We start from the raw sequence: 14,175 nt of genomic DNA on the forward strand, positions 1-14,175 counted from the left end.
CCCCAGGCAATTTCAGTCCTGATGAGACCCTTTTATCCCTTAAAAAGTTTAAACACCATCGACAAATGTACAAAGGCAGACTGTTTCTCGTTTTCTGTGAAACAATGATTTATTCCCTGTGTCTTGAATTGTATTGAATTTAAAGTGCTGTCCTTTGGTATAAAGCAACCAACACACCTCTTATGTTCACATTTTGCTTCACTGTTCTCCTTTGATTTCAGTTTTGGTTTGTCTTTAAACCTTGGGTTCACCCATTTATTTCTTCTCTTTATTCTAAATTCTTATCATGGTTTTAAGATACACCGATGAAGTGTTGATCTGGATAATCTTCGTTAAATAAAACTCAGTTCGGCTGAACCGCAGTTTCTCACAAATACTGGCTTCGCTGTACTCCTTTGTTATTTAAGAACAAGATTGATGTTATAAAACTTTATGCTACACAGAAAGATCTGTGAGACTTAAGAAACATTTCCAAAATGAGTTCCATGTGAACGTATATATTTAAAAGCAGCGCAGCGTGCCACACTACTCCTTAAACAATGGCTGCCACATGCCTTTCCATTACTCTGGGCGATTCGCCCAACTCCACTCCCTCAACACCGTATGCTCTTCTAAATAGCACAGCACGCACCACTCCATCTTCAATAATGGCACCCGGGCCTATGATTTCTTCAGCGCGGCGGGCTGCTCTGATAAAAAAAAATCCAATATTTAAAAAATAGAGTTGGGTGAGCAGAAGAAAAGAAAGGCGGGCGGCTTGCCCAACTTCCTTCTCTGACGCCGCGCAGCAAATCTATTTCTTTGCAGCACCCCCTGCTTTAGCTTTACACAGCTTAATCTAAAGCCCAAGGGCTTAGATTGCTTCAAAAGTAAATACATACAAAAATGAGGCTGCACACCATTTATTTTCTGTTTCTTTACTTTTGTTACAATTATGGCACGGCCCGCTTTAGCTTTATACATCTTAAGCTAAAGCACGGGTGCCACGATTGCTTCAAAATTAAACACGTTTACAAAAATGCGGCTATACGCTTGAGGGAGTGGAGTTGGGCGAGTCGCCCAGAGTAATGGAAAGGCACCTGACAGCCATTGTTTAAGGAGAAGTGCGGCACGCTGCGCTGCTTTACAAAAAATATGTATATATATATATATATATATATCTTCACGATTTTACAATTAAGAATTGTAAAGGACTCGGGTCGAACTAAAGGGTAGAACGTAATTCCTTTTATTCCATCTCTATAAACAATTAACAATCACATCAAGGTTCCTCTCAATGCGTTTCGGTCTCGCAGGCTCTGCCGTTTGTATCGGGGTCACAGAGCACCGATACCGTCAGCGCAATTGAGCTAAAACCGAAGGATATGTATATATATAAAATTGAATTTGGGAAGCCACAAAAAAAAAGAAAGGCGCGGCCACCATTATTGCAGCTGAGGCGTGCCGCGCTGGTTAAAACCAAATTGTTGCGGTAAAGCATGTCCTGCCTGCAACATTAGAAAAGAAAGGCGTCGCTGCCATTATTGCAGCTGAGGTATGCCTCGCTGGTTAAAAATAAAAAAGCATTGGGGGAGACAGTGAAGAAAATGATTTAAAAAAATAGTGCTCACAGGTTGTAATTAAAACATCTAGAGTAACAACACATGTGACAAGGGCAGTCCTTATGGGAGGTTACAACAGGAGAAAAGGACATACTAAGGCGGGACTAATAAGCCTATTGATGAATCAAAAGCCACCATTTACATAGGACAGTAACAGGAGTCAATTGAAAAGATGGGCTGACAATGGGCAGAGCTTAAAGTCCATACTTGAATTCAGTATGTTTCGAAGAGACATCGCAAGTGCTGTCCAGGCGACACCTACAAATGTGTTACTTTTTCTTTCATACAGAGTTTGGGCATGCAGTTGAATGAGTCCGCTTTGGGGATTGGGTGAGGCCCATATGTCAGGGCAGCTAGTTAGTCTAAAATCTAGCCCAGTGTTCTCTTGCCCAAGTAGCCTGTGCTTTCAATGAACTGACTCAGGGTTTGCAGAATGTTTGTGTGAGTGGGTACACAGTGAAATAAATTTCATGTGGGCTTGGCTCACTCGCTAAATAAGGCTGTGAAAGCGGGTAAAGTGTGAGCTTCGTCTGAGGGATATAAGCCACTTTAGTCTGCTTGGATTGCTGCAGGGCTAAGAGAGTGAAGTCATCACATTTGTGAGAGTACAGAAATAGGCCTTTCCCACTGGGTCGGTTCCCTTTTCTACTTTATCCAATGTTCAAAATTACGGAAACACAAGAGATGATGGGTTAATGTATATTTCGGTAGTCTGCTCCTGTTATCATGATAAAAGTTCAGTGGACCACTAGCACAATAATTTTCCTGGACCTGTGCACCTGCTGCGCCGACTGATAGATACACCCCTAGGTGAGAGAAACTGAAAGCAGGCAAAAGAAGCAGGAGTACATGAAGAAACCAACTAGTTTGCTCTTTTAAGCCTTTCTCAGATCCTAGTGTAACCTCCTTTGAGACAGCAGGAGTAGGTGTGGATGTCCCATGTACCCCCAACCCATGCTCCTCGCTTTCGGGTGAACTTAAAACTGACTCTATAATGACTACGGCTATTACTACAATCACCAGAATAATGAGTGCACCTACAATACGTTTGTGCCTACGATTTGAATTTCCAGACTCGATTTTAGAGTAGCTCAGATTACTATTCAAGAAGAAGAATAGCAAACTGAGGGGCATATCTACACGAAACTGGCGAAGCATGTCGTTAAGCTAAGAAGGCTAACAACACGCTTTGTCACTTTAGAAATGCTGGGCTGCACCAAATTGCACTGTAAGTGATGTTGTGGTGGAGATAGCGGCTTGTAAATATGCCCCAGAGTATTTTTTCTCCTTCAATCTCCACTTATGACAAAGTTACTGAGCAACTCTCAAGATCTTGGAAAGTTCTTTTTCAACAGTCTTTGCTTTGCAGTATTTACCCAGCTCAGAAGATCTCTCTAGCCCTCTTTCTTCTTCTTCCTCTAGATAGAACCCCTAAATGTATTCTTCTTCTACATGGGCCTAGGTTATCTTCTTCGGACAAAATTGTTTACAGTTCAGGTCAGAGCAAGTCTCCTCAATAACTCGTTATACCAGTTCAGCTCTCAAATCTGCAATCTCTTGAGGAGACTGTGGTGCTCCGAAGCTTGGGTATTCCACGTCTTTCAAAAACAAAGTCCGTAAGCCACTTAGCCTTGGTGCGAAAGGAACAGTCATCAGCAGAAGTGCCTTTACTTCAAGACCAGAAACTCTCCTCAATATCTTGACAATCAGTACCGAGATCTCGGACCTCACTCTCCCTTGCATTTGCAACCAGTTAAGTCCACTTGGGAGAGGAATATCTCCGACAAGGCACTCTAGCTCTTCTGGACCTCCTCGCACCTTCTGTGTTCTGCTCAGTCTCACTTGGATCAGACTGTGAAGTTTCACTTACTGGCTCAAGTTCTCTTTTAGATGCGAGTCTCAGGTTCTTCCTCCTTTGTCTCACAGGTCAGGTCTCACCTGCTGCACTGTTCTTCCATGGCTGTTCATGACTTCTTATCACACTAGTCTCTTCCACTGAGTCAGACTCTCTGTCACTAGGACAATGGGACCGTGTCCCTCAGAGTCTCTGTCATGGTCTTGTGTAGCTTGACCCCCCCTCAGATCGATCTAGTGTTCATCCTGGTTCTTCAGGTACCTCTACTGCTTGGCTTGTACCCTCCTGTGACCTTTCAGTCATGGCTGGAAATTCTTCTGGGTAGTCAAGAACCAAATCATCTGAAATGTTCCCAAGCATGTTGGCAGGCACAGCAGGTAAATACATCGCTCTCCTCCTGAGTGTTTCGTGGGGCGACAACCAAGTTCTCCTGTCAGGGATGCTTCGGAGACTCATTAGAACTAATGGTAAAGCATCAGGCCACTTCAAAGATGTTGATACAAACACTTTAGCCAACCTCGATTTCAGGGTACCATTGATCACTCCACCATTCCAGATGCTTCTGGCCTGTAGTCACAATGGGTTGTATGACGTTACAATGCATGCTTTTACACCCCATGCCATTACAACACAAGTTGTTACAACGACTTGCTGTCGGGGGTGCGCTGGAGTTTGGAATAGTATCATTTACTATTCCAACACCAGTCTGTGCAACAGTAGGCAAGGTGTTGGAGTTAAATCCAACACCTTATACCCCCCTACAGCCAGCCATTTCATTGTAATGGCATGCAGGGTAAAAGCATGCATTGTAATGCATGCGTTGTAATGGTTGTTTCCTGCCACAATGCAATCTTTGTTCCACATTCAGAGCTGCACACAGCAATTTCATGACTTCGTTATAGTAATCGGTGCCTCTATCCGACTCCAATGTAGTTGGAAATCCGAACCTAGGAATGAGCTCTCTTAGTAATAACTTAGCTACTGTGAGGCTATCACATCTCCAAGTTGGGTAAGCCTCGACCCTTCGAGAAAAGATGCACACAAAAAAACTTTTCCTCAAATCATTACACACAGGCATCTCAACAAAATCCATTTGGATCTGTTTAAAGGGACCCCTTGACTTGCCAATGTTGCTCAAGGCAACAACAGTTTTTTTCCCAGCATTCATTTGCTGGCACATGACACGCCGATAACATACAGCTTCCTCAATCTCTCAGAACTTTGGATTGAACCAAGTCTGCCTGAACAATCTCACCATAGCAACCCTTTCTATATGAGCTGCTCCATGAATTTCGCTCACCATTGGTGCAAAAAACAATCCGGTAATACTGCCCTGCCATCAGCTGACACCCAAATTAAATTGTTTACCTTCTCACAGTTTGCTCTAATCCAACCCGCATTTTCTTCCTCTGTAACTTCCATTTGAAAATTCCTCACTTCATCCCATGTGTCAGCAGCTGCTAACATCATATTGAGTTTGGTCTTCTCTATACTCTCTCCAGTATATTCTCCATTAAAGACACATGCATTAAAAGCCCAGTAGTGTACAACTTCATCAGCATACCGATTTCCAGTAATTACAAAATCATTCCCCCTTCCATGGGCTGCGCACTTGACGACAGCCACTTCCCTTGACAATTGTAATGCTTCCAACACTTGTCTCACATTCTCCCCATAACTTATAGGATAACCAGATGACGTTAGGAACCCTCACTGCAACCATAGCTATCCAAAATCATGAATCACACTGAACCCGTATTGGCTATCAGTATAGACTGTGACTCAGATTTGTTCAGAGACACAACATGTGTGTGTCAAAGCAATTATTTTAGTCACCTGTGAGGAATGTACTTGCTGTAACCAAGCAGCTTTCACCACTCCAGAAATGGTACAGACAGCAAACTCTGCTTTCAGATTTCCTTAATTTTCTCTTAAGCATGAGGCATCAACAAAGAGGATTTGATCAGGATCAGACAATGGCTCATCGACAATGTCAGGCCTTGGTTTTGTACATAGTTGTATTGTAATTGCATTTATATAGCACTTACTACCCCTGATGAGGCATCATAGTGCTTTTTCGGCGAGTAGCACGCTACTCCGGAACCCTTAAAGGATTAGTGCTGAATTAGTATAGTGAAATATGAAAGTAATTTTAGTGGTGGATATGTTAGTCAGTTGTTTGGATTGAGAAGGATAGTGGGGGGATAGAAGAGGGAAAAAGGTTTGAATTTATTTAGTGCTTGCTACCCCTTTTTTTTAAGTTCAAAAGAATTTTATTAAAGAAGTACAGGTGTCAATACAGCAAGAAAAACAACAAAAGAAGAAAAAATCAAAAATATGGCAGTAACGTGCACAATGAAGCAAAATATGACTGTAAAAAGGACATGAGGCTAAGAGAAGACAAATAATTGAGGCTAAATAGTAAAAAGAGGCAGTATTAGATAGAAATGCAATAAAATGTATCATAATAAATGTAAAGGAGCATAAAGGTCCATCAAGGAGGTTTGGAAACTTCTTGCTGAGAGGGAAGCAAACAAAATGAAGGGGAGGAACGCTTAGCACATTTATCAAGGTATAAGGTTACAGGAATCCATAAATCATGTCGCTTCTTGGCCATATTAAGGGGGTAAATGAAGACAGTATCAAGCCTGTGATTATGACAAACATTGTACCACCATGCTCTAAAAGACACATTAGCAAAATTGTTCCAATTGACCGTAATTTGCTGAAATGCAACCGCTAGTAATAAATCAACTATTTGTACATTGGAATCAGTATCAGTCCAGCAAGGGGAGAGGCTACCTAAAAAAATATTGACAAAGGAGAAAGGAAGTGTAGTGTGAAATATGGCATTAATTTGGGCCCAAACTTGTTTCCAGAAACTGTGTACGGCATTGCAAGAAAAAAGCATGTGAAAAAGAGTAGCCTTGGGGGCCGAGCATGACCAACAAAGGTCAGGGATTGAGGAAGAACCTTTATTCAACGTGTGAGGCGAAAAGAGAAGTCTATTATAAATGAAGAAGAGAGTTTGCGTGAGGGAAGACGCTCTGGAGGACTTACGAAGCTTGATCCATAATTTGTCCCATAAAGACACGGGCCAAGACACACCAAAATCAGATTCCCAATGTTCCTCCACCTTGGATTTTGGCCTAGGTGTAACAGTTACGCAAAATGAGTGACAAATTGAGGATGCTGTGGGCTGGGAGTATAGTAAAGAGTGGAGACGGGAATGAGGGCTAGGAAGAACAGGATGAGTAGGGTAATTAGAAAGTTTGTCAAATGTGGACAAAATTGCAGATTTAAGTAAAGTGTACTTGCGAATGAAGGAGTGGGGAAGACCAAACTGTTGGCTAAGAGCCGGGAAAGATAAGAAATCGGAGCCAGAAAAAAGATGGGATACCCATATCAAACCCTTTTGCCTCCAAGATTTCCAATAGAAGGGTTTCTGATTAATAAGAACACTACTATTATACCAAATAGTGGTATTGAGAAAGGCAGCTGCAGAGGAAGGGGGGTTGGGGGAGGTGGAAAGAAGAAGCTTGGTGGTGAACTTATGAATGGGAGTTGAAATAGCCTGGGGCTTACGAGAAAATGATAAATATTCAGCGAAGGTAAAAGGGGATAAAGCGAGATGTTCAAGGACAAGCCATAAAGGGGAGGAAGCATCAGGATCTCACAACCAAAGAGAAGCTTGTCGCAGAAGAAAAGCTTTGTGATAAGCGGGAAAATCTGGGAAGTTGACCCCGCCTTGTGATTTAGGAAGACGTAATCTGCATAAAGACATACGCGCTTTTTTCCCGGACCAAATGAAAGAAGAGAGAACGGAATTAATTTTCTTGAAAAACTTAGTTGGGATAGGTACTGGGATATTGGATATAGTGTAGAGAACTATTGGGGAGAGCATCATTTTACGACCCCACCAGGAAAGGTAAAGTGGGTGCCATCTGGAAGTAAGGTCAGACAATTTCTGGGAGCATTTAGTGAGGCACAACGAAATAGTGTCGGAAAGAGAAGGGGCAATATACAAACCAGGGTATTTAATATGGGAGGAACTCCATGTAAAATTAGACGCATCAAAATCCGATTTAAAGGTAAATTTAGTGAGGGGTAAAATTTCACATTAGTCATTATTTAGTTTATAACCAGAGATTTGGGAATAATCGTGAACTTCTTTAAGAAATGCAGGAATAGAGATGGTAGGGTTGGACATGAAAAGTAAGATATCGTCTGCGTAAGGTTTGAAAACCATGCAAATCGGGGTTTTGGCGAAGTTTTGAAAGAAAAGGTTCTAATGCCAGATTGAAAAGAAAGGGGGAAAGGGGACAACCCTGACGGACTCCTCTACCTAAGGTGAAAAAGGAAGAGACTAGGCCATTGGCACAAACCGCCGCTCTGGGACTGGAATATAGAAAAGAAACGAAGGAGATAAAGTTAGGGCCAAATCCAAACCATCTAAGGGCGGAGAAAAGGAAGGTCCATTCCACTCTGTCAAACGCTTTCTCTGCGTCCAAAGCAATTGCCGCTAATGAATCGTGTGAGCGTGATGATTTGGATAGGACGTTGAATAAAAGTCTAGTGTTGTCTGTAATAAAACGGCCCTTAACAAATCCAGACTGCTCCGAGCCCAAGAGTTCAGGAAGAAGAGGATCTAATCTTAAAGCGAGAGATTTAGCGTAAAGTTTATAGTCAATATTAACCAAAGAGATTGGTCTATAATTCTTGCAATGTTGGGCGTCTTTTCCTTCTTTAGGTATGATGCAAATATGGGCATCCGAGAAGGTGCCGGAGGAAGCACCATTAATTATAAAGGAATCAATAAGCATGTGCAATCTGGGTAATAATAATTTAGAAAAGTGTACATAAAATTCAGCTGTGAATCCGTCTGGACCCGGGGCTTTATCTTTCTTGAGTGATTGAAGTGCAATGTGTAATTCGGATTCAGAAATGAGTAGTTCAAGAATGGATAAATCAACTGGGAAGTGAGGAGGTGTTTTGATGGTGGAAAAAAAGGCAGCTAGGTCTTGTGCGGAGGGATGGGTTTCAGAAGAATAGAGCGTGGAATAAAAACGAGAAAATTCCTCTAAAATATCAACATCAGTATGCTTTAAAACAGAATTAACATCACAAACAGACTGAATGTTCAATCTATGTTGCTTAACTTTTAAATAATTGGCTAAAATCTTACCCGCCTTGTTCATTCCCCCATAGAATTTTGAGCTGGATTTCAGTAAATATAATGAGGCATCATCAGTGGATTGTTTGTTAAATTGCATCTTAGCTTCAATAAGAGTAGTCAAACTTTCCTGCGAATGAGAGGTATAGAAAGAGTGCTCCAAATCTTTAATCTTGAGGAGAAGATCTTTTGTAATTTGACGAGCGCTCTTGCGTTTTCTGTAAACATAATCAATAATGAAGCCTCTGGCCGCAGCCTTATAAGCATCCCAGATAGCATGATGGGGCAAGGTGGGCGTGTCATTAATGGCGAAAAACTCAGTGGTAAAATCAACAAAGGAAGTGGTAAACTTGGGGTCCAGAAGTGTTATTAAAACGCCACCGTTTCGGCCCAGTGGACCTGGGAAGGATATCAATGTTGGCTAAAACTGGGGCATGGTCAGAGAACAAGATGGGGCCTATGTCAGCATGAGTGAGGGATTGTGAAATATGATGGGAGAGAAAAATATAATCAATACGGGACTGTGAATGGTGGGATGGAGAATAGAATGTAAACTCTTTAGTAGTAGGGTTACAGAGACGCCAGGCATCAATGAGTTTGTGCTGGGTTATTGCTTGAACAAACAGTTTGTGAGCTTTATTAGGGATAAAAGAAGCCTTAGAGTGTCTATCCAAAAAAGGGTCAATGGGCAAGTTGCAGTCTCCCGCAAAAATAAAATTGTGATCAACGTATTCAGAAATACGAGAGGCCATTGTTCGCCAAAAGGCAGGATCGCCACCAGTAGGTGCATAAATGTTGAGAAGGGAAATTGGGATCCCTTTCGAGGAAAGTTTGACGTATAACCATCTACCCTCAGGATCTGAGTCAGAGATCAAGAGCGAATGAGGGAAGGATTTGCGAATTAACACAGCCACACCATTTCTTTTACCATCCCCAGGAGCAGAAAAAACACTTCCTACCCATCCCCTTTTAAGTTTGGCAGCTTCAGTGTCAGACAAATGAGTTTCTTGCAGGAAGGCAATGTCAACATTCAACTTGGCTAAATGAGAAAGAATTGTTTGCCTCTTAATAGGAGAATGGAGACCTTTAACGTTCCAGGAAACAATACGAACTGCCATTAAGAGATTTTAAAGAGATAATGCAGAGAAAAATTAACACATCGAGCAAAAGCCTCAAAGAAAGTGAAACTGCAAGAGAGAGAAAAAGGAGAGAAAGGACAAGAGTATGAAACGTATAAGAGAAAACAGAAGGAAGGGATATTAAAAGACATCAAGAAAATATAAAACTTCGAAGGTGAAGTGAAACACCATGTATGAATTAGGAGAGATCCAGAAAATTCAGTACAAAAGGACAAGTGGTATAAACAAAAGACAAATTGCGAGAAGGTCAATGAATTGATAAAAAAAGAGAGAATAAAGTCAACAGAAGGCCAACAAGAAATAAAGGTAGGGAAGGGGAAAAGTAGGAAGGAAGAGAGCGAGCGAATAAAAGGTACTGGCACCAAAAAACCTGAAGATATGAAGAAAGGAATCAAAATAAGAAAGAAGAAAACAAGAACAGACATATCAAAAAAGAACGGGGGATACTCACAAGGGGTAAAACAGGAGAAACAGTCAAGGAACAGGAACAAACGAGGGTGTACGAGGATGTGGAGAGAGGAAGGTAGGGCCAACTGGAGAAGGCAGGACACTCTGGGTCGGGGAAACGTCCAACCAGAGAAACGGGACGGAACGCATAACAATGATCTGTGAAAAAAGACAGACAGCAAGGGTAGAGATCGGCAAATGACAAGGGCATAAAACATATCAAGAGTATAACAAAACAGGGAATTATATCAGCAGTGAGAAACTACTACAATGAAAAGCAAACATTCATCAAGAGAACAAATATGTTCAAGAACAATGCGATTGACAAATAGAAACAACGCATGAAACTGGGATATCAATATAAGATTCCAGGAGAAAGTCATGTTGGAGAAGCAGAAGAAGGACCAGAGAGCTCCATGTCTGCATGGCCGCAAGAGTTCAGGAAACTCCGAAGACGTGTAGGCTCCTCATATGTCGTGGTTTTATTATTATAGGTAACTTTGAATAAGCTAGGATGGAAAAGGCCATATCTAGCACCAATTGAACGGAGTTCTGGTCTCATGTCTAGGAAGGCTTTACGACGGCTTGCAGTCGCTTTGGCATAGTCCTGTGCGAAGAACAATGTGGAACCAGACCAAGTAACACGTGAGGAAGCTCTAGCCGCAGAGAGAACTTTCAGTAGATCCGTGTATTCCAAAAAACCTCTAGGCTTCGCTGGTGTGGAGAGAGAGGCGGGTGCTCGACCAAGCCTGTGGGCACGCTGGATATTGAGTGAGGTGTCCTCTGGCAAATGCAAAAGCTTGGGAAGAAAGGATTTGAAGAAGGTGATGGGATCACTCCCCTCGCAACCCTCCACAAGGCCATAAAGGCGTAAATTATTGCGTCTATTGCGATTTTCCAAGTCCTCCACTTGCTTCTGGAGAGAGGAGAGCTGCACATGCATATGAGTGACCTTGGCCGCAGAATCCTGAAGAGAAGAGACGTCCCGCTCCCCTGATGACATTCGTTCATCCATCCGGGTCCAATTGTCAGTGAGGACCTGCAACTTAGCATTGGTTTCTTCCATGAAGGGGCGCAGGGCACGTATCTCCTCAAGAAGCAACTCCATCGAGATGTTCGAAGAAGACTTGGGAGGCGAAGGCGGGTCTTTTTTTAAAGGTTTGGACGTCACTTTTCCTGAAGACTGTGATGAGGAATCCATGTTTGGCGCCGTCTCGCTGATAGGAGGAGGTTGAGATGCTTCCAATATAGCCAATTCTGTGAAGAGTTTAGAATTTTTAATGTAGTTACGTTTTTGAAACTTGTTAGAGCCTTCAGCCATAGATGCGGCTACGGAGTGTAAATACACAGACCTTAACCAGATATAAGCACAGAAAAGTCACAGGGCTAAATACAGGATCAAAAACGGGCAAAATGTGAAAAGTAGGCAATATAAAAATTTGATGGGAGAAAGTGCCAAACCAGAAAAGCCACAGGATCAGAAAACTGGATTTTTTGAACTCAAAATGGCCGCCATACATGAGGAGAATGAAAAGCCATAACTGTCAGATAGTAATAAAAATGCTCACAAAAATGCTCATAAAACGCTGAAAAGTCCAGGAATCAAAACTGCAGAAGTCTTAGAGGCATGGTAGAGCCAGTAGTGGCCTTATTACCATTCAATTGTAGCGCACTAATAACTGCTAGATAAAGTCTGAAGTAGACCCCCACACACTAGTATGTCCTAAATCCTGGGTGCCAGCTCCACTTGAGGACGTTGGAATGGCTTCATGCAGGACTGGAGCCATATCATCTCCTGACCATGACTTAGTTATAAATAGTATGTCAGGTTTTGTTTCAGTGAAAAGGTCATAGATGTGATGTTTATTTTTTAGAGAGCAATAACCTGGTGCCATCTTGAGTGTGTCCCAAGTGAGTTACCGTGTTTTGTCAAATGTGCAGCTACAATTGAATGGTAATAAGGGCACTACAACTCCCACAAGTCTTCAAATCGCCTTATGAGGGGCGGGACTATGTATAAATTGATGGGAGGTGGCCCGCCAAAGCACGAACTTTCCGAGCCCTTGATGAAGAGGAAATCTCGAAACGCGTCGGCGTTAAGGAAAGCTGCTTCAATCACCTGCATGCGAGTGTATCCATACCTATCACAATAAAGGCTGGTAACCTGGTGCCAACCTGGTGCCATCTCGAGTGTGTCCCAAGTGAGTTACCGTGTTTTGTCAAATGTGTGGCGGACGCTCATCCGCTGGGACTGCACCACCCCATGATACCGAGGGGGCCATGAGGAAGGTATCCAACGTCCTCAAGTGGAGCTGACACCCAGGATTTAGGACATACTAGCGTGTGGGGGTCTACTTCAGACTTTATCTAGCACCTGCATGCGAGTGTATCCATACCTATCACAATAAAGGCTGGTAACCTGGTGCCATCTTGAGTGTGTCCCAAGTGAGTTACCGTGTTTTGTCATATATATATATATATATATATATATATATATATATATATATATATATATATTCACTGAAAAAACCATAGGTTTCACACACGTTATAGTTACGAATTAGCATTTAAAAAACCTTGCAAATTCACTTAAAAACCATAGGTTTCACACATGTTATAGTTAGCTGGACATTTCACTCGTAAAAAACCAATGAAATTCCACTATAACTCACGCGACCGCAATCCTCTGCTGATGACGTCAGATATTACATCGCTGTATTTAGACACTTATTTACCCATGTCTTCTTCCATTAATCTTTAGCTATACATATATTACAAATATTTATTTTTCATAAAGACACATATGTCATCAGTGATGTAATATCTGACGTCTTCAGCAGAGGATTGCGGTCGCGTGAGTTATAGTTGCCTGCACTAACTATAACGGGGGAATTTCATTGGTTTTTTACGAGTGAGATGTCCAGCTAACTATAACATGTGTGAAACCTATGGTTTTTTCAGTGAATTTGTACGGTTTTTTAAATGCTAAGTTATGTATTTATTAATGTATTTTTTTTCAGGTTCGCAGTGCGTGCCGTGCGCGCTCGGTGCGCGCACCTCACGATTTAAAAAAAAAAAAAAATGTTTTTTTATCCCTTGGGGGTCCTTCTGTGACCCCCTGACCAAGGCTAGGGGGTCAGGAACTGTCCACTCTGCCCCCTTTTCACGTTCTCCTCCTTTTTTTTCACCCCCTCAGACTGCGAGAGACAAAATGGCGGCCGACACTTCCTGGTTTCGACCGATTCTAATGTTTATCGACATCTAACAACCAATCAGAATTGCGCTCGCGCACGGCACGATGCGTGCACAGTGCGTGCACGGTGCGCCCGTATAGATGTTGATATGCTTTTAAATGCTATTTTCTTAGGAAATAATGAACAGATGTACACCAGACCTGCAAAAGGCACTTCCTTGACCTTATGGCTACCTCTCTGCCAAATTTCACGTAATTCTGTTCAGCCGTTCGGGCTGTAGCTGCGACTAAAGGTCCTATGGAGAAATGCATGGGGAAAACGCGTTTTGGGACCCCCCCTTTTTCTCGGCCCCCGCTTGACGAATCACCCCGAGACTTTCAGGGTAGGAGCTGAACGGAGCGCCCCATTTGTTTTGAAAATTTCGCGAGGATTCGTCAACCGGCGCCAAAGTTATTCAAAATAGAATTTTGAGATTTCCTATGGAAACTAGGTTGTAACTATAACTATCTACTGGCGACCGCCAGTAGATAATATATATATATATATATATATATATATATATATATATATATATATATATATATATATATATATATATGCATGAGGAAGCTAGTATATGCAGATTAAAGATGCATTTAATAAACTCCGGCTTTCTAGTGTTGTTGTACTTTCAATTAAATTTTTTTTTTGTACTGCAATAGTGAAGCAATTGTGGATAAATAGTTGATAATAGATTTACTTATTTATGCAGTCAATTATATACATG

Source organism: Triturus cristatus, chromosome 3_1, assembly GCF_964204655.1.
Source record: "Triturus cristatus chromosome 3_1, aTriCri1.1, whole genome shotgun sequence".
Lineage (NCBI taxonomy): Eukaryota > Metazoa > Chordata > Amphibia > Caudata > Salamandridae > Triturus > Triturus cristatus.